Source organism: Pan paniscus, chromosome 3 (genome assembly GCF_029289425.2).
Source record: "Pan paniscus chromosome 3, NHGRI_mPanPan1-v2.0_pri, whole genome shotgun sequence".
Lineage (NCBI taxonomy): Eukaryota > Metazoa > Chordata > Mammalia > Primates > Hominidae > Pan > Pan paniscus.
This window is the reverse complement of record NC_073252.2, coordinates 146,792,191-146,818,939: the sequence shown is the minus strand read 5'-3', so window position 1 is coordinate 146,818,939 and position 26,749 is coordinate 146,792,191. Positions and strand designations below refer to the sequence as shown.

Genomic DNA, 26,749 nt, shown 5'->3' with positions numbered 1-26,749 from the left:
CAGTACAGACCTTTGTCTCATAATAGAGTTGTTTCTTCTCATTGAACTTTTTCTTTGTTGTTATTACTGAGTATTGTAATTAAACATTCTTCTTGAATCTGCTTGGCAGCTGCCACTGTGTTCTAAGGAACCATTCATAGCCTTGTGTATTATTATCCTAATCCTCTGTTATAAAGAAAACTACTTAATGCCAAAAATCAGATACAAATACTGAAAGCACTTTACATTTGGTTTTATTAGAATGAGTATTAATTGACATATTGGGGGTGGGGGTGGGTCCAATTCTTCAAGACACTAGGACCTCTGTTAAGTTAAAGTAAGCGTGCAATTTTGAGTTCCACTTGAGTTATATTCAGCTTATGTGTTAACTTCAACATAGCTTGGGAAGCATTCACTGCACTGAATATTCATATGGTGTGTGTGATACAGACACTGAACCCAATTTAGTAAATGAATACTTGTAATTTCACCAAAGCCCCGCCGAGAGATTATTATGCAGATTTATGAAGGAATATCACTGAAGCAATTCTTGGCTATGTCTTCACTCACCAAGGACTCAAAAGTGTGTAAACCTCAAATCATTTTCTATATATTTACCGCTACTGGTTTCATCTTCTGAACTTTTCTGACATTACCTCTCACTCTCTGTTTTATCTCTAATTTTCCCTTTAATATTCTTGCCCTTGAGCAAAGAGCCAGCATCATAACACCTACGAGCACTGCCAAGTTCCTCCTGACAATATCCTGGCTGCCATAATGCCAGCAATCTGTTCCAATCCTGTCACTGCAAAATCTCATTAAAGGCAAAAGGATGCCGGGTCACAGGCATATAGATACACAGCAGAAGGGGCTCATATTTCCAGGACCGGCTATGCCCTGTGCTAGGTCTCCTGATGTCTTCAGAGAAATCACGTCGGCAAAGAGCTGGGCTCAGAGAGCAGAAGCTAGTGTTGCTCGTGCACGCTGCAGTATAGAGACCTAACATCCCTATTCCCTTGAGGGACATTAACGGGTTATAGAGACCAGATTCAGAACAAGCACATTTCCCCAAAGGTTTGTGCAAAAGGAAATGAGACACAGCCTGATTGAATAAGGCCTGGAGTGCATTGCAGGAGACCTGGATTTGAGTTTAAGCCTATAACTAGCTCATGGTCACCCTGGAACAGTCACTTAGATCCTCTGCACCTCATATTCCTAGGCCATTGGAACATCCAGATCTTCAATTTTATAGTAATTTTCTAGAATTTACAAATGAAACTCCAGAATTTTATAGGTGAAAAACTCCAGCTCATACTACAAATTAGCAGGAGACCCAGACTTGTAAACTTCCAGGAACATCAGCTCATGAAATGACAAACACTTAAGTCCATGTAACAATTCAGTTCATTTCTAATAAGTTATCACATCTCAGTAAGTGTGCATTGGAAGTTTATAGAAAACTCCAAATAATTTAGTGGCAAGCTTTTTTATTACAACTTACAAAATCATCTTACAAACATCCATCTATCTATCTTTACTTCTTTCTTTAGCTCACTGGAATTACCTCTTTTTCTGGGATTAAAACCAAAAAGATACTGCTATAGCCATATATACCACAACATAGTGTTACATTTCACCTCTTGGGCTTTGGAGTGAAGCAGTCAATACTAACTTCTTAACTTCTCCAAAGTTAAACCACCTCTTTGAGCAGATGTGAAAAGTAACAAAATAATGCAGGAAAAAGTTCTCAATACTGGGCATGGCATTTATTAATAGTAATGCTTAATAAACTTCAGTTCTTATTGTTCTTACAGCAGACAATTTCATTGCAATTTTTGTGAAAATTGCCCTAGGGTGCAAGATACTATTACAGTAGCAAGAATCATTGGGGGAAAGGGTTGAAGAGAGACTGAACAGAATGGGATTTTTTCTTGGTTTGTGTATGTGTAGCTATGTAATCTTGGATGAGCAATTTAACTTCTTGAAGCCTCAATTTCTTCATTGGTAAAACAGAGATAATACTAATGTTATGTGAAAATGAAGTAAGATAATACATGTGACAACGAATACTGAAGGAAACTTTTTGTGTTCACCTGAAATCAACAATGGAGCTCAAGTCCAGGGACCATGACTTAGAACCCCATATTTACAGGGCAGCAGCCAGCAGTTGGGGCCACAGAGCCCTCTAGGGTCTTCTAAAAAGGGGGGAAAGGCTGGGCGTGGTGGCTTACACCTGTAATCCCAGGACTTTGGGAGGCCAAGGCTGGCAGATCACGAGGTCAGGAGTTCAAGACCAGCCTGGCCAGCATGGTAAAACCCAGTTTCTACTAAAAATACAAAAAATTAGTCAGGCATGGTGGCGCATGCCTGTAATCCCAGCTACTCAGGAGGCTGAGGCAGGAGAATTTCTTGAACCTGGGAGGTGGAGTTTGCAGTAAGTGAAGATGGCACCACTGCACTCCAGCCTGGGTGACAGGGCGAGAATCCATCTCAAAAAAAAAAAAAAAAAAGAAAGAAAAAAAGGTGTGGTGGAATAGTCTTAGCACAATCAACCATAATCACTAGACCCTTGCTAATCTACGTGTGGTCCATAAACCAGCAGCATCAGCATCACCTGGGAACCTGATAGGAATCTCAGGCCCCACCTCACAATTATGGAGTTAGAATCTTCATTCTAAAAAGTTCCTGGGTGACTCAGGTGCACATTAAGTTTTGATTAACACTCGCTTAGACCATCTGTATAAACTTTAGTTTATACAAGCAAAAGACAGGTGAGGAAAAGAGAAGGAAATCTTCAGATTAATGAGTTGTCAGCTCCTTTAGGTTGGGGAGAGACATGACTATGGGTTTTCTCTCCCAAGGGGCATGGTTTAACTAAGTGTGCAGAGGAGCTAGGTAGGTAGAGCATCAGATGAATCACTTGAAAAGATTAAGGATCTCTGCAAGAAGGAGAAGTTGGCATTTTAAGTAGCTTTTTGATCATTTTGTGGCTACGTGAAACAAAAAATAGCAAATTGGTGAGAGGTAATAGAGTAAACATAGTGGGAGCATAATGCAGAGGCAAGCTGCATCCTCCTCATTTTGTGGGGCTGAAATTCCTGAGTTTCTGTATGGCAGGAAACACTGCTAGAGATAGCCAGGGTTGAGCTGCCATTTTGCTAGGGCCCTCCTGCAGAGTGCTGTCCTATGAGCACCTAGGAGGTGGGAGGTGGGAGCTAAGAAGGCAGGAAATTGCTCAGTCAGGTTCAATCTTGTGCTTCTCCACATCAGGGAACTCTGTGATGAAGAAATCTCTAAGGACTCTGAGAAGAATGGTCCTGTACTCAAGTTTGAGTTTTAAACTAGGAAAATGACTAATAATTGAAAATAATGGGAACTCTGTGGAATTTTCTTTGTATGTCATCATGAAATTGCTGTGTAACAAACAACCAAGATCCAAAATAGCAAGACTGGGAGGTATGACTGCAGAAAAAAATTCATCCCATGATAAGAAGCAATGGGTTGAAACTGTCCAATAAACGTTGCTTAACGAAGCCCAGGAGCGATTATAAACATCCAATGAATGGTAGATATTATTATAAAAGTAATATTGAGAAACAACAAAAATATAATTTTCAACAATAAAATATTAAAGTATGATACATCAATATAATAGAATAATATACCAGTAGATATTATGAAGAGAGAAATAATGAAGAGATGCACAGAAGACAGACAGGTTATTAAATAAATGGTCCAATGGTTTTGTTGATATGCACATTTATATTATCTACACATACTTAGGAGGATAGACTTAGTAAAATATAACAGATGATCAGAGTGTTTAATTCTGTGAATAATTTTTATTTTGTAATTTTTCTTATCTACACTTAGTAAATTTTCTTTCATGTATCTACTCATCCTGTAATTAGAGGAAAAAAGATGATACTATCTATCCCCAAATCTCCTGCTATAATTTTACCCCTGTCCTATCTGTTGAAGAACTCTTATTTGGGCACATAACTGTTCATAATTTTGTTCACAAAGAGTTTGTGTGCTGCAGGAAGAGACCAACAAGAAACAGAAGATCAGTCAGTGCATGAGTAGATGACATCTGTGCATCCCATTGTGTGAAAAATAATCTGCTGATTTTGCCCTTTGTTCTAAAATAAATTCATTACATAGGCCATATCATGACTGCTTCTCAACATCTTTATGTATAAAGATGCTTTATATTTGCAAAGCTGTATCTGATTTGCTTTCAATATTCTAGTTCTGGAAACGGCAAACCTAGGTGATTTGACCCTGCTTTCTGTTTTATCAGTAAAACTTCCTCTCCTCTCTTCTGCTCCTCTTTGCAGGCAATAAGACAGCTGTGTATCATCTATGACTGCTGTGAGCATGGGGAGTGTTCCAGGCTAAGTGGGCCTTGGAAGGAGCTGAGAGCATTGCTCTACTGGGACTTCAATTCTGAACCTGAGGGAGTCATGATGACCTCCCCAGAGTTTTTTCTGCTTTGCTAGGTTTGCCCATTTCCCAAATTTCTAGATTGCTATCCCTATACTAAAAGATTACATTGTCAGAGTTGAGACCATGTTGAGCTTTTCTTTGCATGCTCCACCACACCGAGGCCGGTCTTCGGCATATGAGGGGCTAACTTGGAGTGAACTGAATTCGTACTATGTGAAAATATTAAAAGCCTTGAAAATTCATGTGACCCTGCACTAAAACAGATAAAGTTTAGTATAAAAATTTTGGGGTCAAGAATGAAAAGGAGAAGAGATTATTATAAAGTAAGGGTATAAATAAGGTTTTTACTTATATACAAAATGTTTTTGGTTTTTTTTCTTTTTATTACCTCAATTTGGTTCTGTGTCTATGGCTTTTATTCAAAAGTTGAATCCTTCGGAGTCATTGAGCTATTATCATTCCCTATCCCATGTAAAGGAAAACACATCTAGTATGAAGAACTCAGGAATGTTAGTTAAGGGAACCTGTATTGTCACAGGGTCTCCATCACTTACTTTTTTATGTTTCCTTGCAAATCATAGATACTGAATTTTGAATTGCCAATAAAAAAGAAAAGAAAGAGTAAAACGTGGCTCTACAGCAATAGTTATAATACTCTTTAGATAACAGCCTTTTAATCAACCTATGTTTTATTGATTTCTGTTTACATCATCTCCAAAAGTAAATATGCAGGAGGATTGGAGTGAACAGAGACAACCCATAATATTTGCTCTTCATGACACCACTTGTAAGCATTTCCAAACCCATGTGGACACTGGAAATTTACACTTTGTTTTTAACTGTTTTACTCTTATTACTCTTTCTACTGCTTTCTACAGTGGTATTTCTACAACCTTGCTCCCTTATGTCACTATCTGTAACCAACATTCCCTAGTAAAACAGTTAACAACAGAATGGATGTGTTTGCATTCCATGGTTCTACTGCTCTCCAGGCTTTAGCTTCTCTTTTCCTTCTCCAGTAATTTCAGAATGTGCTTCTGAGGATCCCTGCTCCTGGGTTTACTGTGTTGTGTGTGCAGATGTGTATGTAATGGGCTGATAATGAAAAGGTGGACATGCAAAGCACTCAGGAAACTGCTCCTAATTCCTCTCAAAGCTACCTTCATTTAAGCATTAAAAGAAAAGAAAAGAAACAGAAAGTGCTCCACTTCCAAAGGAGTGCAGCCTACTTGCCCCACACTGCACTTTCTGTCCAGCACTCTCCCACCTCCAACCCCTGCCAATTACGGAGGCTTATTAATGACTCTCAGACTTCCAAAGTTTGTTTCTAGGAGATCTCCCAATGCTTACACACATTGCTTAATGCCACATGCTTTCATGCCCCTAGTGTCATTTCACTAACCGACTGAGAAATGATCATCCTAAAAAGAAGAGCGTTTTAAACATGGTACCAAAGGGACTGACAGAGCAAACGCACAGGGAAAGGCGTTGCTTATACCTCCAGGGATACTAGACACCAAACAAAATATTGGACATTGGCAAGAAACTAATGAGAAAGAAGACAAACATGTAACATTTCAAAAAAGAAGAGAGTGTTGAATAAATTTTCAAAGAGCAACAAAGCTGTATGTGTTAGTTAAAAATAAACATTCATATAGAGTGTTCTTGGTCTAAGGAGAATTGGTACTAAGGGTAGAAAGCAATAAAACAGGGGAAAGGGCTGGGCGCGGTGGCTCATGCCTATAATCCCATCACTTTGGGAGGCTGAGGCGAGCGGATCACCTGAGGTCAGGAGTTCGAAACCAGCCTGACGGACATGGTGAAACCTTGTCTCTACTAAAAATACAAAAATTAGCCGGGCGTGGTGGCAGTTGCCTGTAATCCCAGCTACTCCGGAGGCTGAAGCAGGAGAATCACTTAAACCGAGAGGTGGAGGTTGCAGTGAGCAGAGACGGGGTCTTGGCACTCCATCCAGCCTGGGCAACAAGAGTGAAACTCCATCTCAAAGAAAAAAAAAATAGGAGAATGGGGGAAAAAAAGAAGCAAGCTTTTAATTTGAGACATTTATTTATTTGCGCTTTTATTATTGACATTTTTCTTCACTTTTAGAATTCAAACCAGGACAAATGAACAGGGAGTGCTGTATGCCTCTCTATAAAGTGTTATCAATTCAAATCTCTGTTGAAGTTTACCTTTATAGTATATGGGGTAAAAATGATTAGTAAGCATACAAATAGTTTAAACAAGATAGAAAGGGAATGTTTATTCTTTACTTGCTAAGATTACTATTTCTTTGCTTAAGTTAAGCAGACAGCAGACAATTAACCAACTTAAAGAGAATATTTGCAACATGTCTCACAGATAAAGGGATAATAATATACCTAATATTTAAAGAACTCTTAAAGAATACGGAGAAATTAAAAAAACAAAACCCAATATAAAAATGAATAAAGGATATGAACAGACAATTCACGGAAGCGATATATGATGTCACAAATAGCACAAACAGCTGAAGTAAATGAAAAGATGTTCAGCCATACTTATAATAAAATAAATGCAGGTTGAAACTATACCAACATGTCATAAGTAGAGTTTTTAAAGTGTGATAACATACTCTGTTGGCAAAGCTGTGGGAAAACCGGAACTCTAATGTATTGCTGAAGTGATGCAAACTGATTCAGCCCTTATGAAGGCGAATTTGGTAACATCTAGAAAAACAACATATATGTTTGTCTTTTGAACTTAGAGTCCTACTTGTAGAAATTACCTTAAAGCTACACCTCCAATAGTATGAAAATATATTTGCAGAGGGTCAGCATTACTTTTCACTGCAAAATATTAGAAACAAATGATAAAGCAGAGTGGTTCACACTGTGGGATGATTACAGTTAACAATAGCACATTTTTTCAAATAGCCAGAGGGAGGGTATTATTGAATGTTCCCAACACAAAGAAATGATAAATGTTTGAGATGATGGACATGCTAATTATCCTAATCTGAGCTCTATGTATTACATGTATTGAAACATCACTATGCACCCCATGAATACATACAATTATATTTGTCATTATTTAAACATTAAGCTAAATTTTTTAAAAAGGAAGTGGTTCAATAGTACATAAGAAAATATCCTTATATCTTCTCCTTCATTCAAAAAAGAAACATAAGAAAGAAATAAGGAACTAATAACTGGAACTTACTGGGATGAGGGGGCAGAAGGGCACTGAGTGGAAAAGATAGGCGGATGGAAAAGGATGAAAGCAATAAGTGGCACAGTGACATGTCTCTGAGTTTACCTCTTTGAACACTTCTGGCTTTGAGATTAAGATAGAAACCCACATGGAATATATACAGAAAAAAATAAACTGAAATATATTTTAAATGAATAACATAAGTGTACTGAAGAGGAAAAAAACTAATGCAAATCACTTCCGAATATATTATTTGGACTGTATGTCTTCAGGCTAAAGAAAAATAGGAATGAACAAATGCTGAGCTCTGGGCATAGGCTCCTTCTCCACAGAGGTATGGGTAAGCAATTCTGGCATTAGTGTGTATTCTAGAATTGTGAAAATAAGCAAATGGATTGTGGACATTGGGAGTCTTATTTCTCACTATTGAAGAAGGCCATTATAAATACTGAAAAGGGAAAATGATGGTATTTAATGGGAAATGGAGAAATCAGTAGGAATTCACAGTGTGTATATACATACTACATATATAAACTCACAATTATCTATGTCTTATCTCTTTTCACTGAGATAACCTACGATTAATAATACCCTCATAGCAATAAGCACACCTAATGCTTAGCTCTTGGTTTCTAAATCCTGTGTATTAAAAGAAGCCAGGGATCTTTCTTTGGGAAATGGCTGATTCTAAGGCTGGAGCTGGGAAAATACAAAATGAGCCTGGATCAACTTGTCACAGAAAGTAAGGAAATGCTCAAAGAATGATGGGGACATGTCAAAGCTAGCTTAAAGAAACTGACACTGAACAGACCTCAGAATTATCATCCTGGTTTCATTTTATTTAACCACCAAAATAAATAATGACAATAAAAAACTATAACCCACTGAGTAAAATAGGAATCTGAGTTCATGGTGATAAAAATATCTTTTAAAAATGAAAAAACCTATTTTTATAGTAGCAAACCAACCAATAAATGTAGAAGAAATAAAGTACTGAGAAAATCACCATTAAGAAACCACCATATAAATAATTAATTCAGGGAAGTATTGCTTAACATGTTAAAATCAAAGTAAAAGCTTGAGGAACAGTGAGATGTTTACATAATTTCAAATTAGCTCCCCCAACAGACACTAATTAAATAGAAAATAAAAAAATAGAAACTTAACCATGGAGAAACCTGGCAGACATGAGGAAATCAAAGCTACTAGCACTAGTAATAGGACAAAGCAACATCATTATGTCTCCTGATAGAGTCCCCTAAAAAGGACACAGTATCACCTCTGCACTTTTTCTGCCCCAAATTCATTATCAGAATATCAACATGAGAAAACATCAGACAAGCCCAAATGGAGAAACAGTCTACTATATTAATGTCCTGATTTTTAATATTTGCACTATGGTTATGTAAGAGAATATCCTGATTTTAGGAAACATGTAGTCAAGTATTGCAGTAGCCAATTTTGCATGGCTATAAATACCTGAGGCTGGGTACTATCTAAGGAAAAGAGGTTTATTTTGGCTCACGGTTCTGCAGACTGTACAAGAAGCATGGTGCCAGCACCTGCTTCCCATCAGGACCTCAGGAAGCTTTTACACATGCTGGACAGAGCAAAAGAGAGAGAGGAGGAGGTGCCGGGCTTTTTTAAACAACCAGCTCTGGCATAAACTAATAGAGTGAGAACTCACTTATTACTGGGGGAAGGCACAAAACCATTCATGAGGGATCCTACCAGACTACCACAACTCCTCCCACCAGGCCCCACCACCAACACTGGGGCTCACATCTCAACATGAGATTTGGAGGGAACAAATATTCAAACTATATCAAATATTTATAAATTAAAAAGTCCACTATGTCAGTAGCTTACTCTCATAAAGTTCAGAAAATATCCCTAGGGACATGTGTGTGCATCTGTACATGTATAGAGGAAGAGGGTAAAGGAAAAAAATACAGTAAACATCTGGGTTAAATATATATATTGGAGTTCTGCATACTATTTGTGTGACTTTTCTGTATGTCTGAAATTACACAAAAAGATTTTTAAAAATAGAAGACAACTTAAACATGTTACATCCCCTTCTGCAATTTTCCAGCAGCTTTTATCAGAAAGCTTAGTAAGGACAGAGAAGCTCAAAGCCCCTGTCTCACTTCCTACCCCGGACCTACACTGCAAAACCACAAGAACAAAATGTGATTAACAATATATGCCAGAGGCTGGCAAAAATACCATCTCCTCCAGTTGCCCCTCTGCTTCAGCATAGGGGAGGTAGGAACAGAAAGGACCTCTCCCTTCTAGATTACACTCATCCTGGCTAATAGTACAGCTTTTCCTAAGTGAACTCCTGCCTCCTCAAAGAGGGAAAATTAGCCTCATTTCTACTAGGCTATTTCCATTTTAAATGTTCCCTAGTTAAAAATCTACAGGTTTCACAGTGATACTCACTTAACACTTTCTCTACATAAGTGAGGCAGCTGTGAAAAATAAAAAAAGAGTAAGAATGCCAGACCTTGTTTCAGAAACTGTAAATTCATGTCTTTGTGTCCCTGCTCTGCATTCATGAGCTGTCTACCTTTGGGCAAATCACTTGAACTTTTTAAACTGTTTCCACATCTGTAAAACTGGGCTCCCATACTTGTTGCAAAGATAAAATATAAAAATGCACATGAAACACATTATAAACTGTAATACACTATATGCCATCATGTCTTTATATGAGTGTGCCAAAGAAAAAAACCTCATTTTCTGATTTGTTTTCTCTTACTGTCACTTTTTGTGTATAGTTAAGGGAAATGGTACTGCAAGTCAGGTGTTCTAAACTACTGGCTCTGAATAATCACTTTGGGGCTTAAGTTGATGTTTTTATGTCAAGAAAAAAAGCAAATCACAATTTTGATAACTATACGCACTATACTGCTTGGGAGCCAGCTTCCTCTCTTCTCTTCCCCTAAGAATGGAACAGGTTTTTGCACACAGATATTGCTCAATGTTGGTGCAAAAGTAATTGCAGGGTTTTTTTTGTTGTTGTTGTTTTTTGTTTGTTTGTTTTTAGTGATCCTCCCAAAGTGCTGGGATTACAGGTGTGAGCTACTGTGCCCGGTTGGAATTTTCTTTTTTCTTTCTTTATTTCAGTTTTTGTATTTTTTCCCATAAGTTATTGGGGTACAGGTGGTATTTGGTTACATAAGTTCTTTAGTGATTCATGAGATTTTGGTGCACCCATCAACCGATCAGTATATGCTGCACCATATTCGTAGTCTTTTATCCCTCGCCACCCTCCCACTCTTCCCCCTACATCCCCAAAGTCTATTGTGTCATTCTTATGCCTTTGTGTCCTGATAGCTTAGATCCCACATAACAGTGAGAACATATGATGTTTGGTTTTCCATTCCTTAGAATAATAGTTTCCAGTCTTATCCAGGTCACTGCAGATGCTGTTAATTCATACCTTTTATGGCTGCATAGTATTCCATCATAATATATATGTTGTATATGTATGTGTATATATATATTTATATATATATACACATACATACACACACACACACACACACACACATTGCACAGTTTCTTTATCCACTCATTGATTGATGGGCCTTTGGGTTGGTTCCACAATTTTGCAATTGTGAATTGTGCTGCTATCAACATGCGAGTGCAAGTATCCTTTTCAAATAATGACTTCTTTTCCTCTGGGTAGATAGCCAGTCGTGGGATTGCTGGATCAAATGGTAGTTCTATTTTTAGTTCTTCAAGTAATCTCCATACTGTTTTCCATAGTGGTTGTACTAGTTTGCATTCCCACCAGCAGTGTAGAAGTGTTCCCTGTTCACCGCATCCATGCCAACTTCTACTGTTCTTTGATTTTTTGATTTTTTGATTATGGCCATTCTTGCAGGAGTAGGTGGTACTGCATTGTGATTTTGATTTGTGTTTCCCTGATCATTAGCGATGTTGAGCATTTTTTTCATGTTTATTGATCACTTTTTCATATGTTTGTTGACCATTTGTATATCTTCTTTTGAGAATTGTCTATTCATGTCCTTAGCCCACTTTTTGATGGGATTGTTTTTTTTCTTACTGATTTGTTTGAGTTCATTGTGGATTCTGAATATTAGCCCTTTGTCAGATGTATAGATGGTGAAGATTTTCTTCCACTGTGTGGGTTGTCTGCTTACTCTGCTGACTGTTTCTGTTGTTGTGCAAAAGCTCTTTAGTTTAATTAGGTCCCAGTTATTTATCTTTGTTTATGTTGCATTTGCTTTTGGGTTCTTGGTCATGAAATCCTTCCATAAGCCAATGTCTAGAAGGGTTTTTCCAGTGTTATCTTCTATAATTTTTATAGTTTCAGGTCTTACGTTTCAGTCCTTAGTCCATCTTGAGTTGATTTTTGTGTAAGGTGAGAGATGACAATCCAGTTTCATTCTCCTACATGTGACTAGCCAATTATCCCAGCACCATTTGTTGAAAAGGGTGTCTTTCCCCACTTTATGTTTTTGTCTGCTTTGTTGAAGATCAGCTGGCTGTAAGTATTTGGGTTTATTTCTGGGTTCTTTATTCTGTTCCATTGGTCTATGTGTCTATTTTTATACCAGTTACATGCTGTTTTGGTGACTATGGCCTTATAGTATAGTTTGAAATCAGGTAATGTGATACCTCCAGACTTGTTCTTTTTGCTTAGTCTTGCTTTGGCTACACAGGCTCTTTTTTGGTTCCACATGAATTTTAGAATTGTTTTTTCTAATTCTGTGAAGAATGATAGTGGCATTTTGTTGAGAACAGCATTGAATTTGTAGATTGCTTTTAGCAGTATTGTGTCATTTTCACAATATTGAGTCTACCCATCCATGAGCATGGGATATGTTTCCATTTGTTTGTGTCATCTATGATTTCTTTCAGCAGTGTTTTGTAGTTTTCCTTGTAGAGGTCTTTTGACCCTTTGGTTAGGTATATTCCTGAAGTATTTTATTTTATTTTACTTTGTTTTATTTTATTTTATTTTCAGCTATTGTAAAAGTGGTTGAGCTCTTGATTTGATTCTCCCATTGGTCATTATTGGTGTATAGAAGAGCTACTGATTTGTGTACATTAATCTTGTATCCAGAAACTTTGCTGAATTCTTTGATCAGTTTTAGGAACTTTCTGGAGGAGTCCTTAGGGTTTTCAAGGTAAACAATCGTATTGTCAGCAAACAGGGACAGTTTGACTTCCTCTTTACCGATGTGGATGCCCTTTATTCCTTTCTCTGGTCTGATTGCTCCAGCTAGGACTTCCGGTACTATGTTGAAGAGAAGTGGTGAGAGTGGGCATCTTTGTCTTGGGCATCTGTTTTTCTGTGTTTCCAGGATTTGCTTCAAGATTTAGAGCTCCTTCAACTTTTCCCTGTTGAGCGTTATATTGGCTGTGGGTTTGTCATAGATGGTTTTTATTACATTAAAGTATGTCCCTTGTATGCCAATTTTGCTGAGAGTTTTAATTGTAAAGTGATGCTAGATTTTGTCGAATGCTTTTTCTGCATCTATTGAGATGATCATCTGATTTTTGTTTTTAATTCTGTTTGTGTGGTGTATCACATTTATTGACTTGCATTTGTGAAACCATCCCTGCATCCTTGGTATGAAACCCACTGGATCATGGTGGATTATCTTTTTGATATGTTGTTGGATTTGGTTAGCTAGTATTTTGTTAAGGATTTTACCATCTATGTTCATCAAGGATATCAGTCTGTAGTTTTCTTTTTTGGTTATGTCCTTTCCTGGTTTTGGTATTAGGGTGATGCTGGATTTGTAGAATGAATTAGGGAAGGTTCCTTCTTTCTCTATGTTGTGGAATAGTGTCAAAAGGATTGGTTCTTTGAATGTCTGGTAGAATTCTGCTGTGAATCCATCTGGTCCTGGACTTTTTTTTGTTGGTAATTTATCAACCTCGCTGTTTGTTATTGGTCTGTTAAGGGTATCTAATGCTTCCTGATTTAAACTAGAAGAAATGTATTTTTCCAGGAATTTGTCCATCTCTTCTGTTTTCTAGTTTATGTGTGTAAATATGTTCATAGTAACCTTGAAGATCTTTTGTATTTCAGTGGTATCACTTGTAATATCTCCTGTTTTGTTTGTTAGTGAGGTTATTTGGATTTTCTCTCCTTTTTTTTTTCTTGGTTAATCTTGTTAATGGTCTGTCAATTTTATTTTTCTTTTCAAAGAATCAGCTTTTTGTTTCATTTATCTTTTGTGGGTTTTTTTGTTTTGTTTTAATTTCATTTAGTTCTGCTCTGATCTTGGTTATTTCCTTTCTTTTGCTGGGTTTGAGTTTGGTTTCTTCTTGTTTCTCTAGTTCCTTGAGGTATGACTTTAGAGTGTCAGTTTGTGCTCTTTCAGTCTTTCTGATGTAGGCATTTAGGGCTATGAATTTTCCTCTTGGCACCACCTTTGCTGTATCCCAGAGGTTTTGATAAGTTGTATCATTATGGTCATTCAGTTCAAAAAAAATTTTAATGTCCATTTTGATTTCATTTATGACCCAGTGATCATTCAGGAGTAGGTTATTTAATTTCTATGTATTTGCATGGTTTTGAACGTTCCTCTTGAAGCTGATTTCCAGTTTTATTCCACTGTGGTCTGAGAGAGGGCTTGATATAATTTCAGTTTTCTTAAATTTATTGAGACTTGTTTTATGGCCTTTCATATGCTCTACCTTAGAGAAAGTTCCATGCACTGTTGAATAGAATGTGTATTCTGTGGTTATTGGATGAAATATTCTGTATATATCTGTTAAGTCCATTTGTTTCAATGTATAGTTTAAATCCATTGTTTCTTTGTGGATTTTCTGTCTTGATGACTTGTCTAAGTGCTGTCAGTGGAGTACTGAAGTCCCCCACTATTAGTGTGTTGCTGTCATCTCATTTCTTAGGTCTATTAGTAATTGCTTTATAAATTTGGGAGCTCCAGTGTTAGGTGCGTATATGTTTAGGATTGTGATATTTTCCTGTTGGACAAGGCCTTTTACCAGTATATAATGTCCCTCTTTGTCTCTTTTAACTGCTGTTGCTTTAAAGTTTGTTTTGTCTGATATATCTACCCCTGTTTGCTTTTGGTGTCCATTTGCATGAAATGCCTTTTTCCTCCCCTTTACTTTAAGTTTATGGGAGTCCTTGTTTGTTAGGTGAGTCTCCTGAAGGCAGCAAATGGTTGGCTGGTGAGTTCTTATCCATTCTGCTGTTCTGTAAGCTTTAAGTGGAGCATTTAGACCATTTACATTCAGTGTTAGTATTGAAATGTGAGGCACTATTTCATTCATCGTGCTCTTTGTTGCTGGTGTACTTTGGGGTTGTTTTTTTTTTTTTGGTTTTTGTTTTTGCTTTTTTAACTTCTATTTTTGTTTTATAGGTTCTGTGTGATTTCTGTTTTGTTGTGTTTCCAGGAATTGCTTTCAAGATTTAGAGCTCTTTCAGCAGTTCTTGCAGTGGTGGCTTGCTAATGGTATATTCTCTCAGCATTTGTTTGTCTGAGAAAGACCATGCCTTTTCTTCATATATGATGCTTAGTTTTGCTGGATACAAAATTCTTGGCTGAGAATTGTTTTGTTTGAGGAGGCTGAAGATGGGTCCCCAATCCCTTCTGGCTTATAGGGTTTCTGCTGAGAAATCTGCTGTTAATCTGATAGGTTTTCCTTTATAGCTTACCTGGTGCTTCTGTCTCACAGTTGTAAAGATTCCTTCCTTCATCTTAAGTTTGGATAACCTGATGACAATGTGCCTAGGCGATGATCTTTTTGTGATGAATTTCCTGGGTATTCTTTTCACTTCTTGTATTTGGATGTCTAGGTCTCCAGCAAGGCTGGGAAAGTTTTCCTCGGTTATTCACCCAAATGTGTTTTCCAAGCTTTTAGAATTCTCTTCTTCCTCAGGAACACCAATTATTTTTAGGTTTGGTCATTTAACATAACCCCAGGCTTCTTGGAGGCTTTGTTCATTTTTTCTTATTCATTTTTCTTTGTCTTTGTTCAATTGGGTTCATTCAAAGACCTTGTCTTCGAGCTCTGAATTTCTTTCTACTACTTGTTCAATTCTATCGCTGAGACTTTCCAGAGCATTTTGCATTTCTAAAAGTGTATCCAAAGTTCCCTGAATTTTTGATTGTTTTTTTCTTTAAGTTATATATTTCCTTGAATATTTCTCCCTTCACTTTTTGTATCATTTTTTGGATTTCCTTGCATTGGCCTTTGCCTTTCTCTGGTCCCTCCCTGATTGGCTTAATAACTAACCTTCTAAATTCTTTTTCAGATAAATCAGGAATTTCTTCTTGGTTTGGATCCATTACGGGTGAACTAGCATGATTTTTTGGGAGTGTTGAAGAGTTTCATTTTGTCATACTACCAGTTGGTTTTCTAGTTTCTTCTCATTTGGGTAGGCTTTGTCAGAAGGAATGTCTAGGGATGAAGGCTATTGTTCAAATTCTTTTGTCCCACAGGGTGTTACCTTGATATAGTACTCTCCCCCTTTTCCTACAGATGTGGCTTTCTGTGAGCTGAACTGTAGTGATTGTTGTCTCTCTTCTGGGTCTAGCCACCCAGTGAGTCTACCCAGCTCTGGGCTGGTGCTGGGGGTTGTCTGCACAGAGTCCTATGATGTGAACTGTCTATGGGTCTCTCAGCTTTGGATACCAGCACCTGTTCTGGTCTAATTGCAGTTTTGGACCATGAATTTTAAATCATTATAACTAGGCTCAAACATATCTTTATCAATCAAAATAGGAACCATTACAATCAACACATTTTTGCCAATGAGAAGTAAGTTTGTTTATTCCTGTAGCATAAAAATCCATGCCTTGGGATTTGACAAACTCTTAGAAAGCATTTTCTGCATCCTGCTCATTGTGGAAGTGTTTTCCCTGCAAAATATTTTTGAGATGCTTGAAGAAGTGATAGCCAGTTGGCCAGAGGTCCGGTGAATATGGTAGATGAGGCAAAACTTTGTAGCCCAATTCCTTCAACTTTTTGTGTTGGCTGTGCAGCATGCAGTCAGATGTTGTCATGGAGAAGAATTGGGTCCTTTCTGTTAACCAATGCTGGTTTTAGGCAGTAGAGTTTTTGGTGCATCTCATTGATTTGCTGAGCATACTTCTCAGATGTAATGATTTTGCTAGGATTCAAAAAGCTGTAGTGGACCAGATCAGCAGCAGACCACCGAACAGTGACCATGACCTTTTTTTTTGGTGCAGGTTTGGCCTTGAGAAGTGCTATGGAACTTCTTCTCGGTGCAACCACTGAGCTGGCCATCGCCAGTTATCATATAAAATCCACTTTTCATTGCATGTCACAATTTGATCAAGAAATGGTTCATGTTGTTGCATAGAATAAGAGAATACAACACTTCAAACAATGATTTTTTTTTCACTTAGTTCACGAGGCACCCACTTATCAAGCTTTTTTCTTTCCAATTTGCTTCAAATGCTGAATGACCATAGAACGGTTGACATTAAGTTTTGGGGCAACTTCTCATGTAGTTGTAAGAGGATCAACTTCAATGATTGCTCTCAATTGGTCGTTGTCAACTTCTTGTGGCTGGCTACTACGCTCCTCATCTTCAAGTCTCTCGTCTCCTTTGTAAAACTTCTTGAATGATCACTGCACTGTACGTTCATTAGCAGTTCCTGGGCCAAATATGTTGCTGATGTTGTGAGTTGTCTCCACTGCTTTACAACCCATTTTTGAACTCGAATAAGAAAATCACTCAAATTTGCTTTTTGTCTAACATCATTTCCATAGTCAAAAATAAATATAAAATAAACATCAAGTAATAAGTCATTTGCAAAACAAATACATAAAGTGATAAATGTGCATTAAAATGATGTATAATATAACCACATTTATTTAAGAATGTATTCCAATATCAAACAGCAAATTTCCACAATGCAAAAACTGCAATTACTTTTGCACCAGCCTATATCACCTGAGCTAATCATATCCTGAGTTGGCCATCATATAGGTACTAAATGTGTCATGTCTCACAACCCCGACTCATAAGAGGCTTCATCATGGCCTCTGCTATCTGAACCAACAGAGGATAATCCAAGTTTACCAGTCAAAGAAGCTGTATGGGAAAGACGTGTTCAACCAAGGAGGCCCAGTAGGCCACGGTGGGCCATTACAATGGCACTGATTCCATTTTCTGGCCTTCCCACAATGTCAACTTCTGTACCTATTGGACTCTTGGGAAAAATAATTTGGCTGCTTCTGCCCAAGAGTTTTTACAGTAAAGCTGCTGTTTCTTGGCAAATACATAAATAACATCAAGACAGAAAACCCAGGTAAGTTGGAATTGGCAGAGTCCTGTGACCTCAAAGAGCCCCAACTCTACTTTGTAGCTTGTGGTGACCCATGCTTTTTCTGAGTGCATCTGCATTATCATAATGGTTGTTTGGTAGGAGTAGGGTGGGGCCAAATCATCCAGGCAACTCAGTCTCTGGACCACTGCCAACCAGCCAGCTGGCCGGCTGCATCCAGGTCTTGAGACATGGAGCTGTGCCGGGGATTTTAGTCCTATGCAAAGTCACCTAAGGTGAAGTCAGATGATTCAGCTCTTTTTTTGGCTGCATTTCTCAAAGCCTTTTACATAGGCATGTGCCTCTGTCAACATTCTTCCTTCCAAGAGTTTGTGCAGGCCCATCTGGAAGCCCACCACTTCATGACCAGTGATATGGGCACACACATTTTCCTATCCTGTTCAGGCTCCCTGGGTCCTGGGCTTCCAAATCAGCAAATGCACCCAGCAGACTGTTTAAATGAACTGTCATCCCTGTCACTCTGCTCAGAATGGGAACCTCTCCCTGCTTGACTGGAGACACATGGGTGTTCCAAGATTTGGCACAAAACCTTGTAAAATGAGGCCAAGTTTCTCTCCCTTTGACTTTATATATTCTATTTGGATACCCTCCTCTGTCCCCCACTGACCCCCCCCCCCCCACTGGAATACTGCTGAAGAGACCATCTGCCACAAATGCCCATACCCAGTGATCAAAATATTTTAGCTTCTTTCCCAGCTTGGTGTCAGCGACAAAATATGTGAGGCTTGCAAACTGGCCTTTCAGTATTTAAGCCTCTTTAAAAGCCAGGTGACATTGCCATCCTATTTGGCTCTGTTAGCCATCACCAGAAGACATGATGTTTTATGGTGAATTTCTCCTCATCAGATGAAAACCAAGTCTAAATATGAAAGGATTTGAGAAGAGGCACAGCTGTGGTCTTGTGCTCTGCCATATTATTTCAGAAAGATGAAAACTAAACAAATGACAAATAATGGCCCTGGCAAGCCCAGAGACTGGGAGGATCTTGGATGTCAGGGAGAGACACCAGCTTTAGAAAGCTAACACCTGTTCTCAGATGGTCATGCATCACACTCATACCCACATAATATTATGCCTGGGGACCCAACAGCAAATAGGCTGCTCTCATTCCTGACAAAGCAAGACACACATAAAAGTCTTTCTGCTCTTCTCCGTTGCCAGTGAAGGCCAAAGGATAAAGTCAAGATAATCTCTAACTGAGCTCCTCTTCAATGTGGCTGTCTTACTTTAAATATCTAGTTTCGAAAAAGAACGGCCATCTTGAACTTTGACCCCAACAACTGGCCATCAGGGTAATGAAACAGCTATGACAGACTCTAATGACAGTGAAATGAATTCTAGCCAGTAACATATTAGGCTTTTCCAGGGCCCTCTCATTTAATCATAAGAACGGTCCCTCAATGATGGGCTTCAAATAACATAATTTTTTGACAATAAGAGAATGTATACAGCAACAATTCAAACTATATTTACTACACAGCCTCTGCACCAAACCCTAAGAGGTATTAAGTTCAACATTTTCTGTCTGTTTTACAGAGAGATTTTTGATGTGTAAACCATCATTTATGCTGTCTTTGATTCTTTTCCAATGACCTTTTTTAGAGTAGTGGCAGTATAACTCTCTCACTACGGCAGTCTCCAGCACCATTCCCGGACAGGCCTTATAAAGCTGGCCTTTCACATTAATCGATCACCTTATTATGGGAGTAAATCAAAGCAGTTAAGCCCAGGCTTCCTGGGAGTTGAAGGTCAAATGGGGAGAGTCAACCTTATTCTGACAAAAAGCTCTGTAAAGAAATTCTTTCAGACCTTTTTCCTTGCATCCACTTGCTTTCATAATATATGTATGTACTATAACCATGCAGTATATAGTACGTACTTTCATGTATGTACTATAACCATGTGTCTCAGATTTCCTGGGTCACTTTTCATCTAGCATGGAAGAAGTATTGAGAGCCGCATCGTATGTCAGGCCATACTTCCCAATGCTTAGACCAGAAAATATGATTACCCTATCGGTTGTTGAATGTGCGTGCCAACATATACATTTTATGAAAGTAAATGCGAGGCTTACCACACTTACAACAAACTCTTGGATTTCAGTTTCAACAGTTTCTACATTTCCCAAACAACTGCCAAAGATTTATGACACATAAGAAACACTACTAGTTATCTACTTTGTAGAGTTTTCGTGAGAATTAAATTTGTTCATGTACAGATCTTAGCTGGAGTCCTCTAGAAAGATGATCTGGAAACAAAGATTATGTTAAGAATAATTTATGTGGGATTCCCAGCCTCAGGTGAAGACAGTGAGGGTAGAAGGGAAATGGAGGTACAATGAAATGCACTGTGATGTGTTCTATGCTGGTTACTTAACAAGCAGCTAAGAAGACAGTGCATTGCTCAGCAGATGTTCTTTCCACACACAGGACTTCAATGGTATTTTTGTGGGAGGGTTGCAAAGAGTTGCTATATCTCAAAGCAGCCCACAAAAGATAGAAAGGAAGAGAACGTATCTGTCTGGCTCCTTTTTGCCTCTGAATTCCAGTGGCCAATGTTCACTTTGCAGAGAGCTAACTCTTTTCTACTGCCAATAGCATCATCTGGTCCCTTGGCAGGCACTTTGAAAGCTAGATTCCATGCCTTGGCCCAGTCTCAAAATGGAGAGGTAGAAGACGCAAGTTGAATGTTGAAGGACAAGGATGTGGTTGGGGAAATCTGAGAAGCCACTGAAGAATTGTACCCTCCCCATTGTACCTTACCATGCAGTATGCAAAGAACTCAGAACAGAGCCTAGCACAGGGGGAAGACCATGCAAGTGCCTTCATTAGTGTTCACAGCTCCCTGAGAGTAAACCACGAAGGGATGAGAGTGGTGTTTCATTCAGAAAACAAGCTCCAAACAGAAAATCAATTGTGCTGGTAATAAAAGAAAATAAAAATTGAGATTTAGGAAAATGGCCCCCTTCTTGATTAGTAAAAAAGAAATGTTGGATAAGCTAAAAAGAAGAACATAGAAATCAGCAGCTGCCCAACTCCATGAAAGGGAAGAGTCCAACACATACCGTATGCGGAAATAAGAAAAAGCTTCTGATAAAACCTTATCAGTACCTGCTCCTCCCTCATGGCAGTGTGCTGCAGTGATGTCAGAGAAGTCTATAGCTGGGAGCAAGGAGAGGAGGAAGGAAATTGACAAGATGGCCAAAAGAAAGGGTGGGGAGGAATGGTATAAAGAAGGGAGGAATTCGACTTCTTTCAAACAATCACATGAGAAAAGACATGAAGCTAAACAGCTGAAATAAATATCCTCCCCAAATTATATGTCTTATTAGAAGACTGCTGGAAAATATTTTAGGCTGAATGTGGAAAATATAGAGGATTCACAACTCTTTGAGGATGAAGGTGGGGGTAGATGAAATATTTACTCACAGATCAAGGCACAGCTCTTGGAACAATGCTGGAATATACTAATGCTATGGAAATATTTTCTACTAGTATCAACTATTACAATTACCTTACTATTTCTTTACTTAATAAAAAAATTTCTTCCTTAACCCAAACCAAAAGTACCTGTATTCAAGCTCACAGCATCTTAAAGAAGCAAAAATGTTCTATATGGTGATCAGTCAACTAACATTCACATGTAGGGAAATTTGGCAGTATCTATCAAAATAAGTGCACATTATGCTATGACCTAAGCAATTCTGTTTCTAGGAATGTACCCAATGGAAATGTCTTTTCACAAATGAATGAAATAACCTATGTAGAAAATTATTTATTGTAACCTTTCTGTAATAACAAATGTTCAAAAGAATATCTAAATGTTTATTAAAAGCTGGTTAAACAAATGTGTCCACAGAATGGAGTATTTATTTGGTAGCCATGAAAAGAACAAGGAACTACTCTTCCTAATTATAAGGAAAGTTCCAAGATATATGGTCCAATAAAGTGAAAAACTCAAAATATAGCACAGCATGTATAGAAGGCAATCATTTGTGAATAAAGAGGGAATACATGTGAGGGGGTGTGTGTGTGTAAGCGTGTATGTGTAAGTGTGTGTGTGTATATATTGTATAAAATAGCTCTGGAAGAATCCATAAGAAAACTAATATCTTTGTCTACTGGGAGAAGGATTGGCTGACAGAAAGAAAAGGTGGGGAGGGAGGGAGATGTTTCCCTATGTACTTTTTCTTACATACTTTTGAATGTCTTTGGGCCATGTAAATGTACTATTTATTTAAATAAAATAAAATGGAAGTGACTTATCTTCTTTATTTTTAAAGAACTGAAATAGAATGTGCTTACAATGGCCTCTCCTCATATGAGAGTCTGTTTCTGGAGAGTTCTGAGTGTGGCCAAGGAAACCCGTGATTGCCCATGGAAATTAGTGGCTGTATGAGGCATCTGAGACATGCCAGGAATGGTGTCAGCAAAAGAGGGAAGACATATTTTATAAGACAGATAAAAACTTTATTGGCCTAGAAATAGTTTCAGATCAATGTCCAAGTTGGGTGTAAGCCACCACCAATCACACCAGATAAGACATTTGACCACCTTATCTGAGGTAAAAAGTTGAGAACCCTCATCATCATATTCACGGCAGAAGTTTATGAAACTCATAAAATGTGATAACAACTAGTCTTACTGCAAAATGGAAACATTAATAGAGATGCCACAGTTTACTTAGACAAGTATCTTCATTCTGAGGCTGCCTTCTCTTATACTAGCACCATAGGGCAAGAGTCACAAGTAGACACTGATGTCCCAACTCAGCCCCTAGGTGACTGGGCCAGTCACTTAAAGTTCCTCATCCCAGCTCTCCTCTTTTGTTCAGTTGAGCTTCTGGGAGCATGAAGGAAAAGCATACTGGTAATTATCAAAGAATCAACCACAGAAGTATTGGATGTTCTTCCCATTAAACAAACTGAAAAATCAAGCTTCCCCCTACCGTCATCTCTGTTAGAGGGTCAGGTGGGTACATTTTATTAATAATTAATAGAAGGGGTATTGGGCAGAGACACCAAAAGCAAAGGGCCTATCTTTGTCCTGATATTGCCACAGACTCATTAGCTGATCCCAGCAAATCACCTATTCTCCTGGATTTCAAGTTCTTTATCTGGAAAGTGAGGAAATCAGACCACACAAAATTTCTGCCCATCTCAAAAATTTACTTCTTTGAGATATTTTTATTTATTCAGTCAAGCATTATTTAGGGAGGGCCTACGTTCACCACACTGTTGCTCCATACATCTCAACTCAAAATCACTTCACAGTCAAAGGCAATTCAATTAATAGGAAATTTAAATGTGAATATTTGAGTTTACCTTTTTGTAGTTCTTTTAAGACCTGAGCACCATATAAATGAGATAAAATTGACACTGAAAGAATATCAACTACTCCATCATACAGAGAAACAAAACTTGTTTTTGGAATACATATGTTATTATTATTATTATTTTGTATGCTCCTTGACTGCTCATGCTCATTCGAAATGTCTTAAAAGATGTGCTCTGCCTTCATTTTGACAAAGAGCCACTCTCACCCCTGTGTCCAATTTGTCAGGCTGAGAAGGCTGTGCCTTGCTTTCTTATTTCATTAAGTAAAAGCCCCACAGGTGACATGAGAGGCCTGTTCTGGAGTCATTCATCTCTCATAAGGGCAAAGCTCTGGTATGTGCACAAGAGGAGATGGGGCAGCCAAGTGGTTGCTAGGCATATCAAAAGTCACCAAGTGTTTTATAGCTTTTAGCAGCTTTTTACCCATCCTATTCCAAGACATCTTTTGTGGCTTTAAACTTATAGCATAAACAATGTCAACAGAAAAATTACAGAAGAAAAAAATACAAAACTTAGAGTGTAAAAAGAAACAATATCTCCAGTATACAAAAAGCACTAGATATTGATAACAAAAAGACAGAAACAGGATATGAACAATTAGCACAATAGGAGCAGTAAGTGGTCAATAAATGTGTGAAAAGGTGCTGAACTTTGCTTTTGGAGACTGCGAAACACCCCTTCCATTAATTAAATAACGTTTACCCACCTGACAACACAGTGTGGGACAAATGGTAGGGAGAAGCTTGGTTTTGCAGTTTGTTGAATGGGAAGAACATCCCATGCTTCTGTGGTCAACTCTTTGATAATTACCGGTATGCTCCTCCTTGATTCTCCCAGAAGCTCAATTGAACAAAAGGAAAGCTGGCCTGAGGGAAGTTAAGTCCCTAATTGAGCCCCGTCAATTAGGGACTGAGTTGTGACTTCAGGATCTAGGGTGGAAAATGCGATTAAAGGGGGAATAAATGTGTGTGTGTGTGTGTGTGTGTGTGTGTGTGTGTGTGTGGTATAAAATAATTCTGGAAGAATCCATAAGAAAACTAGTATCCTTATCTACTGGGAGAAGAATTGGCTGACAAGAAGAAAAGGTGGGGAGGAAGATTTTTCCCTATGTACTTTCCTTCACTACTTTCGAATGTCTCTAGGCCATGGGCCATGGAAATATACTATTAATTTAAATACAATAAAATGGAAGCGACTTAACTTGCTTATTTTAAAAGAATTGAAGTAGAATGTGCTTACAACTGCCTCTCCTCATATAGAGTCTGTTTCTGGAGAGTTCTGAGTCTGGCCAAGGAAACCCGAGATTGCTCATGGAAATTAGTGTCTGTAAACGGTCAATAAATATATGAAAAGATACTGAACTTCACTAGAAGTAAGAGAAATGCAAACTGAAAGTAAAAGGAGATCCCATTTTTAATGGACAGGTTGGCAAAATCATTAAAAGTGTGATAAATTCAGTCTTGATCGAGGAAAAGGAGAAACAGACACTCTTCAATTCTGATGAGAATGTGAATTGCTGTAAGCCATTTTGGAAAATTTTCTTGTAATATCTATCAAAAGTAAAGAAACTCTTACTTTGACCTACTCATGTCATTTTTTCTTATGTAACCTATATATATATATATATATATATATATATATATGCATAATATATATAAGCTGGTACACAAATGTATATGAAAAGTATGTTAATTACAACATAAATTTTTTCTAGCAGAAAAAAACTAAATTGGCTGAAAAAATAGAGTAGTTTGAACAAACAATGGTATATTATCATGAAATACTATAGAGTCATTAAAATAATACATTATTTTTGAAAATTACTAAGTAGATTTAAATGTTCTCATCACATAACAATAAGTATGTGAGGTAATGCATATACTAATTAGCTCACTTTAGCTATTCCACAATAGATGTTCATATACATATTTCAAACAACTTGTTTTACACAATAAATATATTCAATTTTATATGTCAATTAAATAAATAGAAAACTTTCACATATTAAAAAAATACATTATTGGCCAGGAAGACAGTCCATAACAATTTTTTAAGTGAAAAAGAAGTGAATTGCAGAGTGATGTGTTTGGTATAATTCAATATTTATAAAAGCAAAAAATAGCCAAAATTATACATGTGCATATATGTTTTAATAAACATACAGATGTGTAGCATGAAGAGAAGTATTCAAAGATGCACACGAGGCTGTTAACATCATTATCTACTAGAAGCTGATGGATTGTGGCCATAAACAACAGGAGTGCAGGGTAAGAAACGATAGGGAAAAATTCTTAATTATTTTTCTTTCTATGTATTTACATTATACTTTTGGTTACAGGAATCATGGGTTACTCTTGAAATGTTTAAAGGAAATTTGGCAGTGAAGTGGGAGAAAGCAAGAAGAATGTGAGGTGAAAATAGTCTGCAGACAGAAGGGAAGCACACACTAGGCCTCATGTACACTGCCTTCCCATACAAGATCAGCCAACACCCAGGTACTAAACACAAAAGAATATGGAGCAGAGAGTTTTGTCCAACTCTGTATGTACAATATGTACAAATGATCTCCAGAGTGTCTGCATCTTATTTAATAAAAGACAGAATTTCTTTCCTCCTGAAAATTTTGAATAGAAAAAACATCAATTTACAACGTTTCGACTTAAAATGATCTTTCAACTCGCAATGATTTTTTAACTTTACCATGGTGTGAAAGTGAAATGCATTCAGTAGAAACTGTACTTGGAATACCCACATAACCATTTTGTTTTTCACTTTCAGTACCGTATACAATAAATTACACAAAATATTCAATACTTTATTATAAAATGGGCTTTGTGTTAGATGTTTTTCCCCAACTGTAGGTTAATGCAAGTGTTCTGAATGCATTTAAGGCAGGCTAGGCTAAGCTACGATGTTCGGTAGGTTAGGTGTATTAAATGCATTTTCCACTTAAGGTATTTTCAAATTATGATAGGTTTATCAGGATGGAACCCCATCCTAAGCCGAGGACTGTCTATACATCTAAATCTCTTTAGGTAGCCACTATCATGACTCCTCGCTCCACCTACAATATAACTGACATCTGTAAAGGGCTTTGCAGTTATGAACTACTTTCTTTACAGCCCTGTTCCTATGGGGGGCATAGACATTGTGCTTCCCATTTTACAGATGAAACAAACTCTTTATTTAACAACCTAAAATGATAACTGGGTCACTAAGAAACATTGTCATTTTTCCCCCTTTATCCTTAGGGAACAGGAAACACGGCTTTGTACTGCAAACATCCAAGTACACTATGATTTTGACTACACAGGAAGCATAGCCGGGGAAATTGAAGAATAAATGTGGTGAAATCTATCAGGAAAGCCTATTAGTTGGTTAAATTCATATCAAAATTAATTACAGATTCTTCATTAACAGGTAGCTGTTATTCCCACCCCCAGCCCCCCGCCCCGAC

At 37.7% G+C, this 26,749-nt stretch overlaps 1 protein-coding gene and 1 long non-coding RNA gene across 2 annotated transcripts in view; one reads left to right on the top strand and one right to left on the bottom strand.

Annotated features, from left to right (window-relative positions):
• Positions 1-26,749, bottom strand: part of LOC117980150 (proline-rich protein 36-like) — a 578,765-nt gene that overhangs the window by 79,772 nt on the left and 472,244 nt on the right. The window lies entirely within an intron of this gene.
• LOC134730212 (uncharacterized) lies at positions 1,919-4,147 on the top strand. The gene is made up of 3 exons (XR_010111876.1): positions 1,919-2,750; positions 3,250-3,435; positions 4,006-4,147. It is a non-coding gene; the product is annotated as an uncharacterized LOC134730212 (long non-coding RNA).